This window comes from Mustela lutreola, chromosome 13 (genome assembly GCF_030435805.1).
Source record: "Mustela lutreola isolate mMusLut2 chromosome 13, mMusLut2.pri, whole genome shotgun sequence".
NCBI classification, from domain to species: Eukaryota; Metazoa; Chordata; class Mammalia; order Carnivora; family Mustelidae; genus Mustela; species Mustela lutreola.
Window position 1 is genome coordinate 61955544 of NC_081302.1, and position 13049 is coordinate 61968592.

General features: G+C 39.4%; 1 pseudogene; it reads left to right on the plus strand.

The window, feature by feature from the left end:
• Positions 1-1266: 1266 nt before the first annotated feature.
• Positions 1267-3519, plus strand: LOC131813914 (ATP-dependent RNA helicase DDX18-like; annotated as a pseudogene).
• The last annotated feature ends 9530 nt before the right edge of the window (positions 3520-13049 follow it).

The window sequence follows — 13049 nt, forward strand, 5'->3', positions numbered from 1 at the left end:
GTTATTTATCTGAAATTCACTTTTAATTAGGTATCCTACATTTTACTGCATTTTACTTGGCAGTCCTACAAATTAACTTGCCCAAAGCTAGCCAGCAAATGCATGGGAGAACTGGGGCTAATATGGAAGCTTCCATACTCCGGTTCAGTCCTTTTATTCTCTTAGGCACATGGTATGGTCGATGTTTTAGTGGCATTCCGGCAACTAAGGAGCTACTGCGAAATATACTGAACTATTTCACTCTTCTGGGATACTCCTTTAAAGAGTCTACTGACGTACTAACAGGATAATACTACAGTTGGTACTACTGTAATTTAAAAATGATAATGATGGCCAACCTTTATTAGTTGCTTACTATGTACCAGGAATTGTTCCATGAAGATTCTATCTTTTGTCATTTAAGCCTCACAACAGTCCTATGAGGTAGGGGCTAGGACTATCCCATGTTACAGATGAGGGAGCTAGGTGCAGGGGGTTAGGCAGCTCATTCAAGATCTCTCCCAGCAAGGGGTAGAGCCAAGAAAGAAAGGAACTTCTATAAAAGGGGAATTACATTATGTCATATTTCAGAGATGATCCCCATTCGTTCTGGTGGAGTGAAAATTAACTTCCTCTTTGACCAGATACTCTGGTTTGAATGAGGCTTGAATGGATTCACTTATAAGATATAAAGCCTTCAAGAGACAGGTAAATATCTTTATCACAAAAGGAAATCCACATAATACAGCTCCTCCTAAGCAAGGAAAGGCATAAAGCAGAGATCTGTGTTGTGTTGGGCTGTTTCTTTCTAGGTAAAAGTTAGAGACACAACCACAGGCTTGGAGCTGCAAATAGAAACAGGTCCTACAAATGGTAGATGTAAATGGAGGACACACCGTATCTTATAACTCTTTCCTCCACAGAATGCAACACAGTACTTTGATTATAGAAAGAGCTCAGTAAAGATTTGTTGAGTTGAATGGGAATCAAAGAGCGTGTTTATGGGTACACAAAAGGGTCGAAGACACTCACTGATCCTTTGAGTTGGAGCCACACATTTCTAGTACCACCACCAAAGCTTTCTTTTTCCATGTGAAAAAGGCTTTGCATAGAAGAGCAACTACAAGCTCCTTCTTTGCCACTGGAACCTGACATTCTTGTAGGTTAAGTCCCCAGCAAGCTCTCTGATTCTCTGGCTGCAAAGCTGCCTTGGAGGATTCAGAAAATGGAGGTTTCCTACCTGGTAGCCGAGTTGTGGCGCTGCAGTAGAGGCGCTTTACCAGTAGCATGTCCCATCTACCCACGAAACTCCCGCGCAAGAAGATCGAGAAACGGAACTTGAAATTGCGCCAGCACTTAAAGCTCCAGGGAGCCTTGGATGTGAGCTTATCAGAAACGCAAAATGGGGGGCCCCTGGGTGGCTCAGTGGGTTAATCCTCTGCCTTCGGCTCAGGTCATGATCCCAGGGTCCTGGGATCAAGCCCCACATTAGGCTCTCCGCTCCGCAGAGAGCCTGCTTCCTTCTCTCTCTCTGCCTGCCTCTCTGCCAACTTGTGACCTGTCTCTGCCAAAGAAATAAATAAAATCTTAAAAAAAGAAAGAAAGAAAGAAAGAAAGAAAGAAAGAAAGAAAGAAAGAAAGGCAAAATGGACATATGTCTGCAGAAGCAGTAGGAGGTGGGAAGGTTAAAAAAAATCCCTGAAACAGTCTGTGAATCTGGGCTCCTCAGAAGCCCAGAATGGAGCGAGAACTAAAGAAACAATGAAAACTGTACAAGTTAAATTAAAAAAGAAAAGAAAAGAAATCTACCATAAAAAGCAATAGAAAAGCAGCAACACAGTCTCCCAATTCAGAACCAAAAAAGAAGAAAAAGAAAAAGAGAAAAATTGTGGATGATACTGGGCCTGATACCAAAAAAGTGAAAACTGAAGACAAAGGGGACTCTGAAGAAGGGACCCAAGTTCCTGAAGGGACAGAAAACAGTGTGGAGAAGCCAGATGATCAGGAAGAGGACAGTGAAGTGCCCAGCCTACCCCTAGGACTGACAGGTGCTTTTGAGGATACTTCATTTGCTTCTCTTACTGATCTTGTCAGTGAGAACACTCTCAGGGCAATAAAAGAAATGGGTTTTACAGACATGACTGAAATACAGCATAAAAGTATCAGACCGCTTCTGGAAGGCAGGGATCTTCTAGCAGCCGCAAAAACAGGCAGTGGCAAAACACTGGCATTTCTCAACCCTGCAGTTGAACTCATTTCAAGTTAAAGTTCATGCCCAGGAACGGAACTGGAGTTCTTACCCTCTCACCTGCTAGGGAGCTGGCCGTGCAGACGTTCGGTGTTCTTAAGGAGTTAATGACGCACCATGTTCACACATACGGCTTGTTAATGGGCAGCAGCAACAGGTCTGCTGAAGCACAGAAACTCGATAATGGGATCAACATCATCGTGGTCACCCCAGGCCGCCTTCTAGACCACATGCAGAATACCCCAGAGTTTATGTATACAATTTGCAGTGTCTGGTTATTGATGAGGCTGATCGTATCTTGGATGTTGGGTTTGAAGAGGAATTAAAACAAATTATTAAACTTCTGCCAACATGCAGGCAAACCATGCTCTTTTCTGCCACACAGACTCAAAAAGTTGAGGACGTGGCAAGGATTTCTTTGAAAAAGGAGCCATTGTATGTTGGTGTTGATGACGATAAAGCTAATGCAACAATGGATGGTCCTGAGCAGGGCTATGTTGTTTGTCCTTCAGAAAAGAGACTCCTCCTCTTTACATTACTTAAGAAGAACTGGAAGAAGAAACTGATGGTCTTCTTTTCATCCTATAAGTCCGTGAAATACCACTATGAGTTGCTGAACTACATTGATTTGCCTGTCTTGGCCATTCATGGAAGGCAGAAGCAAAATAAGCATACAACCACATTCTTCCAGTTCTGCAATGCAGATTCAGGGATATTATTATGTACTGACGTGGCAGTGAGAGGGCTGGATATTCCTGAAGTTGACTAGATTGTTCAGTATGACCCTCCAGATGACCCCAAGGAATATATTCATCATGTGGGAAGAACAGCCAGAGGCCTAAACGGGAGAGGGCATGCCTTGCTCATTTTACACCCTGAAGAATTGGGTTTCCTTCGTTACTTGAAGCAATCCAAGGTTCCATTAAGTGAATTTCAGTTTTCCTGGTCCAAAATTTCTGACATTCAGTCTCAGCTTGAAAAATTGATTGAAAAGAACTATCCTTCATAAGTTATCCCAGGAAGGGTATAAGTCCTACATTCGAGCATATGATTCCCACTCTCTGAAACAGATCTTCAATGTTAATAACTTAAATTTGCCTCAGGTTGCTCTTTTGTTTGGTTTCAAGGTGCCTCTTTTTGTTGATCTGAACATGAACAGCAATGACGGCAAGCTTAAAAAGAGAGGAGGCGGTGGTGGCTTCCACTACTGGAAAGCCAAAAAAGTAGAGAAGTCCAAAATCTTCAAACACATTAGCAAGAAGTCCTCTGACAGCCGGAAGTTCTCCCACTGAAGACACACCTTCCTATTGTCTCGAATAGCTTTGTCCTGAAACGGATCTTTCCCCCCTTTCTCTAACAAAGGAATTATAGCTTCAGGATTAGGACTAATGGACCAGGAGTATGAGTTGATGGTTGCAAGCTCCAGGCACTGATACTTCCAGGAGATACTGCTCTTATTTGGGGATGTAAAACAGAGTTCAAGTTTTCTAGGTTGTTTAAGAGCAAAACAAGGGATTTTTTGGATTTTGTTGGGCAACAGAGTATTTTAGATCTTTTGCCTCCAAATTTGTCATTGTCTTGGGGGGCGGGATTTTTTTATGTTTTTATTTAAAATCAAGTAGTTAACATAAAATATATTACTGGTTTCAGAGGTGGAGTTAGGTGATTCATTAGTCTTCTATATACCCAGTGCTCATTACATCATGTGTCCTCCTTAATGTCCATTACCCAGGTCAGCCTGCCTCAGAAGGCAGTGACCTGGTACACTGGGGTTGGTGATGCAGAAAATTATTTCAGTGTTTTTGGTTTTGTTTTTGTTTTTTGTTGTTGTTTTGGTTGTTTCTTAGACTTTAGCCATAGTTCTTGACCTCCCCTGAAAATGCTACTGTGGCTAGGAAGCATGTTACATTAAAGGTGGCATTGGTTTTTGTATACTCCAGATTTTAATTTTTTTTTTAACTTCATTTAAATTTTATTAAAATTTTTTTTAAAGGCTGATACATGCTGTCAGCCCCCAAATCTGTGGTCTCAGAAAGCACACAGAAAATGGGGAAAGGGAATGTAGACTTACAAAGAAGAACCATTTCGCTTTTCTACGTCCTTCTTTTTTTTTTTTTAATATAATTTTTTATTTTTTATAAACATATATTTTTATCCCCAGGTTTTAAAGCAGTGAGCCTTTCCTAATTTTTTTTTAAGAGCCCACAGTGTAGGTTATTTGTTATTGTTATTTGAATAAAGCACCCTTCACAGTCCTAACATTTGTTGGAAACAGTGGAACCTGAGATTTTTGAGCCTTATTTATACCAATATATGTGTAATAATCTGTTATTCTCCCTTTAATAACTTAGCAAGTATCTTTTTGCAAAAGGTACATAATGATGATACCGCTCATTCAACTTTGTTCCAAGTGGTTTGGATTTTGTTGAACTCTTTGCAGAGTATTCAGGAAGGCAGAACATTTTTTTGAGGAAAAATTGCCCCTTCCAGATCTGTGAAATGAAAATAGGTTTATGATGAAGATTGGAAATGAACAGCAGTCAAAAAGAGCAGCAAAGATGGGGGTTTCATCACATGGGGTTTTTGTTGTAGGAACTCTTGACTTCCAGAGTATTTATTATGTCTTGTTTTATTTCCAGTGCATTTTTTAACTATAAAATTGTTATTACATTTTGATCAATTTGAAACAAAAAAAGAAAGAAAGAAAGAAAAAAAGAAAAAGAAAATGGAAATTTCCAGAAAATTGAGGTGAGGGGGAATACAAGCCTCTCTAAGCAATCACATTAAAGTTAATATGCTGAACTTCATTTATAGGACACTTAGCTTACAGAGAAGAAGGTGGACTGGGACGTGGTGGAATGAATGTAATCTCAATAATTAGTCTAAGTCTCTGCGTGTGGATGTCCTCACTCAAGTGGCTTCTCTTGCTGATACCCAGCCTGTGTTTACCCAGTTTCCTTGGTCTGAAAGGACCTGCTTTACTAGTTACCGGGATGGATTATTTGGATATGATGCCTATTGAATGGTTCCTGAGCTTCTCTTCCTCCCTTGAAGTGGTTTATGAATTCCCTCTTGGGCTTTTGTCTAAGTCACTTTAATTGTTATAGGGTTTTGGCCCTCAAATCTGAGAAATTTTAAATTGGTATCTAAAAATGGCAACTGAGCCCTCCATCATCTATCTCTATGACTACAACTGATATAAATAATAGCTGTTATTTAATGAGTACCTATTTTGTTCCATGGACTCTCTAAACATTTTATATCTATTAACCCATTGGTCAAATAGGTACTATTATTTCCCTGGAGGAATAATCTGAGGCTAAGAGAGGTTAAGTAACTTGCCTAAAATCCTGCAGTGAGTTCATGATCTAGGAACAAAGGTGCACTAAGGAATTGAAGTAAAAATGTAGTAGTTCAGACAAATGGGGGCAAAACAACCTGAATTTGTGAGACACATGCTTTAACAAATGATATTTAAAGCTAAAGGGTTTACCACCTTCTCAGACACTGAGCAACTTAAACTATGTAAGGGAAGAGAACACTTCCTCCTAGAAGGTCTTGGAAGACATACAGATGAGTGTTATTTATAATTATCCTGTCACTCTTAAAGCATTATTTATAATTAGCATGTCAGTTACTTATAGTCGAAGAAATACTTCTAGATTATTTTAAAAGGGCTTTAAGAAGAGATTTGTCTTAAGCTATTTAAATTATACTTCTTTACATCCTTGAATTTACTTAGCAAACTTCGGGCCAGTCCCATAACTGACCAAATTAATGGGAATGTGGACTAATGCAGTTTAATGTAAAGAATTTGTAACCATCCTTGTTTGGTTTTCTTATTAAAGTTACAGGTCTTGTTGACTGGAACTGACTGACTGGGTATCTGTGAGAGTCATTCTTTGTAATGATAATACAGTCAAAGCCTCTAAGGAACTGGACTGAGTTCTAAGAACCTGAAGGTTTTCTTTGAAGTGACCCTTTAAAAATATTAACAAGTATCAGCCTTAAGATCCAACTTGTATGCCTCACTGAGTTTTCCTGAGATGAGAAGCCATTACTAGTTCTTTGTCTGGAAGTGGAAATGAAAAGCACAGAGTTGCAGTGAACTGAGGGAACACTTCTGTTTCATGTCCCCATGCCTGTTTTGGCCCAAATGACTCAGATACAGTACTACAGCTGTTTCAGCATTCTGGGGGTTTGTCTGCCGGCTCTATTGGAGACCAAAGCTCATATAAGTAATATAAAACCTCAGCATTTACAACATAAAGGCACCACAAGATCTCTCAGACATTGAGCTTCGGTAGGATTTTATTTGGAGGGATTTTATTTTAAAATGTAATATCCTTTTCCTTTCTTTGGCAAATAGAATCAGGGAGAACTTGGATGGAACTCTGCTGCCTATGAAAAGTCTCACCCTGTTCATATAAGCAAGTCTGTCACCCTTGATCGGAAAGTAATAATTCATAAAGCTTAATGTTATTATCATCCCTCTGCCTGGAGTGATAGATATTCTTGAGGTCTTTTGAATAAAAAGTTTAAAATTGAATTTGCAACTCAAAAGATTGGTGGGTTCAAATGTTAGTTTCCTGCTGAGTAACTGTGAAAACAATTCGAAAGTAGCTAGTAGTGTGTTAGGAATGGCAGTTTTATTAAATGTCTTGATGGAGTGCAATGAAAACACGCTTTTGGTGTCTTTATGCAGACTTTCCTTCTACAAAAATAATAGTTTTCTTATAGACATTAGTGTTCGCCTTCCCTCTATTTATTTGGTTATTCTCCCCGTTCAGGTTTTCTGCAAAGTTTTCAATAAGAAGATGAGATTTGTTTTTATTAGTAGCAGCCCGGGAACATTCTCCTGTGGAAACTGATTGTACAGCCCTGCTCAGAGATTTCTGATTTGCATTTCATCATCTCATTTGTAGAATAAAGTCTTAACCCATCTGTTTGGTCCAAAATAGTGCCATTGAGTATTATGTTCTTGTGGCCATATGCCTTCCAGCATCCCAGATCTTCAGTGAAGTCCTTAAAGAACCATACACATATGGGAAGGCTCCTCTCACCCAAGAGAAAACCAGCAAGTTCATTTAAAAAGGTATCTTTCAATTATGAAAACTGGCAGGCATCAAAGGACACTTGGCAGTTGAACTTTGTAAAAACATTTGCACTGGCGGCTCAAGAGGACCTTCTCTTTTGCTGGTTTCATGAAAAAATGAACGTTTTTGCAGTTTCACCTCAATTTCCTCTCTCCTTTTTTCCACAAAAACAAAAGGTGATTTTTCAAGGTCCCTGTATTAGCATTATTTGACATCTTTATATGGATTTGACCCAATAATTGACCAAATCCCTCAGGATGAGAATTGAAAATTTGTTGTGATTTCTACCCCTCATTCCTAGTCCTGTCTTTTGGTCGATGGCAAATTGTCTCTTTTCCCAGTTCCTTTGTTTTTCCCCCTATGGGCAAAACACTGCTGCTATAAAAATAAAAATAGTGAAATCCCAGTCTTGACTGAAGTTGGGAATTCCTGCACACATTAAAAAAAAAAAAAATCTTTGTTTCTCCTTGGGAAGTTGGCAAAGTGAAAATTGATAGCTTAGCTCTTCTCACATTGACACTTACATTAACTGCAGGGATTGTATTTTTAAGAGATCTTAAATATAATTTGAGGAAAAACAATGCTGTCACACATAAATGTTTCTGTATGTTTATCTCCATGACCTTATGTCCTGTGTGGAGATCTTTATAAATAAGACCTGGAGCATCCCTTCCTTTCTGGGCAAGGATGTAACTTTGTGAGAATGAGGGTAGTGTTTATTCAATCAAAATGTTGCCCATTCTTGCTTAGGTAATTGGAGATAGTAGAGGGTAATTGCTGGTTACCCTCTACTAACTGCCAACTGACTGGCTGATTAAGTGCATCCATGAGTTTTCTGGCAGGACATGCGTAAGGCTCTTACACCAGTGGACTTTGGGTACTCTGTGCCTTAAAAGATTTGTGTAAGATATAAAATAACTCTGGATATTTTATCCATATCATTTGACACATAAGCAGTTCAATCCCACTATATAGTTTGTGTGTACAGGGTTTGTACTTAACAGAATAAAATATATTTGCTTTAAAATTTTGGGGGCACCTGGGTGGCTCAGTGGATTAAGCCTTTACCTTCAGCTCAGGTTGTGATCTTGGGGTCCTGGGATCAAGTCCCGCATCGAGCTGTCTGCTCAGCAAGGAGCCCGCTTCCCCCTCTTTCTTTGCCTGCCTCTATGCCTACTTGTGATCTCTCTCTTTCTCTCTGCCAAATATATAAATAAAATCTTTTTTTAAAAAAAATCTATGCATAGGGACTGCTGGGTGGCTCAGTCAGTTAAGCATCTGCCTCCAACTCAGGTCATCATCCCTGGGTTCTCGGATTGAGTCCCCCATCAGGTTCCTTGCTCAGCGGGAGCCTATTTCTCCCTGTCTGCTGCTCTCTCTGCTTGTTCTCTCTCTCTCTTTCTGACAAATAAATAAATAAAATATAAAATGCTATGCATAAATATAGGCATAACAACTCATCAGGTTCCTTGCTCAGCGGGAGCCTATTTCTCCCTGTCTGCTGCTCTCTCTGCTTGTTCTCTCTCTCTCTTTCTGACAAATAAATAAATAAAATATAAAATGCTATGCATAAATATAGGCATAACAACTGGTGAATAAGAGAAACTGCAACTCCGATTTTAAAGCCCTGACTTAACTCTCCTCTTTCCTACACATGTCTATTTTGTAGTTTTGTTTCTAAAACCCAGATCGAAAGAAAATTTAGTTGTCTCCTGCAGTTTGGGTGAAGCTTTTGGCCCTGCCTGTTTAACACACAGAGGGATTGATTTGCATTCTGCACTGAAACGTACCTGTGGGGAGCATTAATCCATTCTGTTATAAAGAGAGTGGTGAACTAGTGGAAGTAGCAGGGAGAAATCTTGGCTGTTGCTGGTGACTACACTAAGCCACCTTGACTTACCATGATTTACTGATCCATTCCCTACCCCCCCACCACCACCACTTCTAGCCTCTCCCTTTTTGTAGTAGGCTAAATACTGGCCTCCCAAATATATCCAGAATAGGCCCCCAAACATATGAATCTGTTACTTTACTTGGCAGAAACTGCTTTGCAGAGGTGATTAAATTAAGGATCTTGAAAGGGGAATATTTTGCTAGATTGTCTAGGTGGTCCATCATAATCACAAGGGTCCTTATAAAAAGAAGGCAGGAAGGTAAGAGACAGAAGAAGGCAGTGTAGCTGTAGAACCAGAGATTGGAGTGATGGGGCCATAAATCATGGCCATTTCTGGAAAGTAGAAGAGGCAATGAACAAATTCTCCCTTAGAGTTTCCAGAAGGTAATAGCCCTGGTAAGACTTTGATTTTAGCCCCTTAAAACTCCTTTTGGAATTTTGACCTCCAGAGTTGTAAAAGAATACATATGTGTTGTTTTAAGCCATTAAATTTGTGATTCCTTGCTACGGCAGCCACGGAAAATTGATATACCGTCCCATTCTCTTCTCATCTTCTGTTTGGAATGTCTGCTTTTGTTTCTATCTTCATTTTTTTTTTTTAATTTTTTATTTTTTATAAACATATATTTTTTATAAACATATATTTTTATCCCCAGGTCTGTGAATCACCAGGTTTACACACTTCACAGCACTCACCAAATCACATACCCTCCCCAATGTCCATAATCCCACCCCCTTCTCCCCAACCCCCTCCCCCCGGCAACCCTCTGCTCAAATTTCTTTATTCTTTTCTCCATCCTTTTGGTGAAGGATTTACCTACTCTTCCTTTAATTAACCATCCTCCAAACAAGATATTTGCATAGCCACGAAATTTGTCAATTTTGCCCTTCAATGAGGATCTGTGGTTACAGAGCCAGAGTAGCATTTCCTAAAATGTCCCATGACATACAGGTCCTTGAATATGTAAGCAAAGGGTATATAGTGATGAAACATTGCATATCATATCCCCCTTTTAGAGACTCACACTCTTTATTAGCATGTTAATGATCCTCAGAAACTCTATAATCTTGTTTAATGCAATGTTTTCCAAATTTATTTGGCCACAGAGCTTTTTTTTTTTTTTTTTTCCCATACAACAACAGATATGAACATGTCTCACAAGTGGTGTTCTAGGAAACTGGCTTGGGGAAAAGCCGCTCTGGGATATACCTGGGGTCTTCGAGATACCAATATCCTTCTCCTGTGCCCTGAAACAAACATCCATTGGGCTCCAGATGTGAAGGGAAAGCCAGCCTCCATCAACTGGTGGAGGGGGTGGTAGTCGGGGTGGGGTCTCTAGGGACTTGTCCCGAATTAGATGAAAGGTATAATAAAATCAACTGATCCAACAGTTTCCCACTTGACTTCTTGGAAAATGTGTTTGGAATTCACATGGATAGACCTGACTCATATTTCATAGGTCAGCAGTGGCAAGGGGACTTAAATCCACAGACTCAGTGGATTTGCCAGACAATGGTCTGATCATGGAATATGCAAACTCTTTTAAGATGTGTGCCTATGATCCAGGGAAGATAGAATCTGTGAGACCCTCCCAATCAATGCAACCTTCCTGGTTCCTGAATCTAGGAAAGGTAGTCACTGGCCTACCCTGAGTCAAGTGCTCCCCTCTAGATCAGTTAGCACTGACTAGGTCACCTGTATAGTAGTAACATTAGCTAATATTTGTGTGGTATTTGGTTTGTGTTAGGCATTGCTCTAACTGCTCTGCACATGTTAATTCCTTCAAACCTCACAAAAATGTTATGTGAAATCCTGAAGCATGGGAGTTAAAAAATGCATGAGTCATATGGCTCAAAAATGGCAGTGTGGAGCTTTGAATCTAAGTAGGCTGGGCCCAGATACCCTTTTCTCAAACCATTGTGTTCACAAGTGGAAAGAGAGCAAACTTGGATTCGGGTGGATTTGGGTTTGACCTTAAGGGTTCCTGTGACTTTGGTCAAGTTTCTTAATCTTTCTCAACTTCTATTGGGAGTTAGTTAATAGTTAACTAGTTAATAACCTGGAAGTGGCTCTCAATGGAAAATCACGAATGCCTGGTGTCAGAATTATATCGTATGCTTGCTAGTCTGTTAATATACCTATCTCTCCCACTTCAGTGACCCTTTTACCAGTCTGTTGTGGGAGAATCATGACTGTCATGGGTATCTGATTCCGGGGATTATATTCTTTCTTTTGGTAAACCATACTGAGTTTAGTTTTTCTTTCTTGAATTGTTTTCTTATTAAAAAAGTTTTTTTCCAGGGCACCTGGGTGGCTCAGTGGGTTAAGCCTCTGCCTTCAGCTCAGGTCATGATCTCAGGGTCTTGGGATCGAGCCCTACATCGGGATCTCTGCTAGGCAGGGAGCCTGCTTCCCCCTCTCTCTCTGCCTGGCTCTCTGCCTACTTGTGATCACTCTCTCTCACTGTCAAATAAATAAATAAAACCTTTTAAAAAAGTTTTTTTCCCCATTTGTTTGTATTTAAGTAGGCTCCATGCCCAGTGCGGAGCCCAGTGTGCGGCTTGAGCTCACGACTTTGAGATCAAGGCCTGAACTGAGATCAAGAGTCAAACACTTAACCCACTGAGCCACCCGGGCACCCCACAAAGTTTTTTTCTTATAACAAAAATAATACACACTTATTTCAGAAAAGAAAGGGAAGCAAAAGTAAGAAGATTTTTTAAAATCACCAATAATTCTGGAAGATAATTGCTATTAACATTTTCATGATGATATTATTTCTAATGCTTTTTAAATTTATATTTTCTAAATAATGCTTTTATGTGATGTATTTTTAACTCTATATGTTCTGCCTCAAATTGGTAATATTCAAAAATGCAGTTTTGTAAAAATTGCTTCTTTTCACTTGATATAATCTTGAACAACTCTTATGTACTGAATATTCTTCTACAACTGTATTTTTTTTAATGACTGCATGATGAGGTCTAACCAATTCTATATTGTTGAATAGTTAGATTGTTTCCATTCTGTTTTTTCTGACTGATGTTAAATAATGTTGCAATGAACATCTGTGAAATATATTTTTGATTCATGATTAACAGAATGATTCTGGGTGGCAACATTTTAGATCCCTGGAAAGCAGTTTCATTGAATTGAAAAGAGAAAAACCTGCCTTGTTCAATTTACTTTTACTGTACCAGTGCCCAGAAATATAATTAGTTGATAGCTAAATGAATACCTATCATCAAAGGTGAACAGACTCTAAAGCAGTTGCTTCTTTTCCAGGTAGCTTCATGCCAGCAATCTAGCAAGTAGGATCTGCGAGAGTGCCCAGATCTCACTTGGCAGGTGAGTAGAGTGTGGAGGCTCATAAGGCCCTAGTTCTCATTAGTTGGGTATAAATCATGACCAATGTGTCTCACATTTTGATAGATTCTTGTCTCGTATTCCTGTCTCACATCCTGCCTTTCATCCATTTTGAATTTATTTTTGTGTATGGTGTAAGAAAGTGTTTCAGTTTCATTCTTCTGCATGTGGCTGTCCAATTTTCCCCAACACCATTCGTGGAAGACACTGTCTTTTTTCCATTAGATATTCTTTCCTGCTTTGTCAAAGATTAGTTGACCATAGAGTTGAGAATCTATTTCTGGGTTCTCTGTTTGTGTTCCATTGATCCACGTGTCTGTTTTTGTGCCAGTATCATACTGTCATGATGATGACAGCTTTGTAATTCCGTCTGGAATTGTGATGCCTCGAACTTCCACCACCCCAACATTACTTTGGCTATTTGGGGTCTTTTCTGGTTCAATACAAATTTTAGAATTGTTTGTT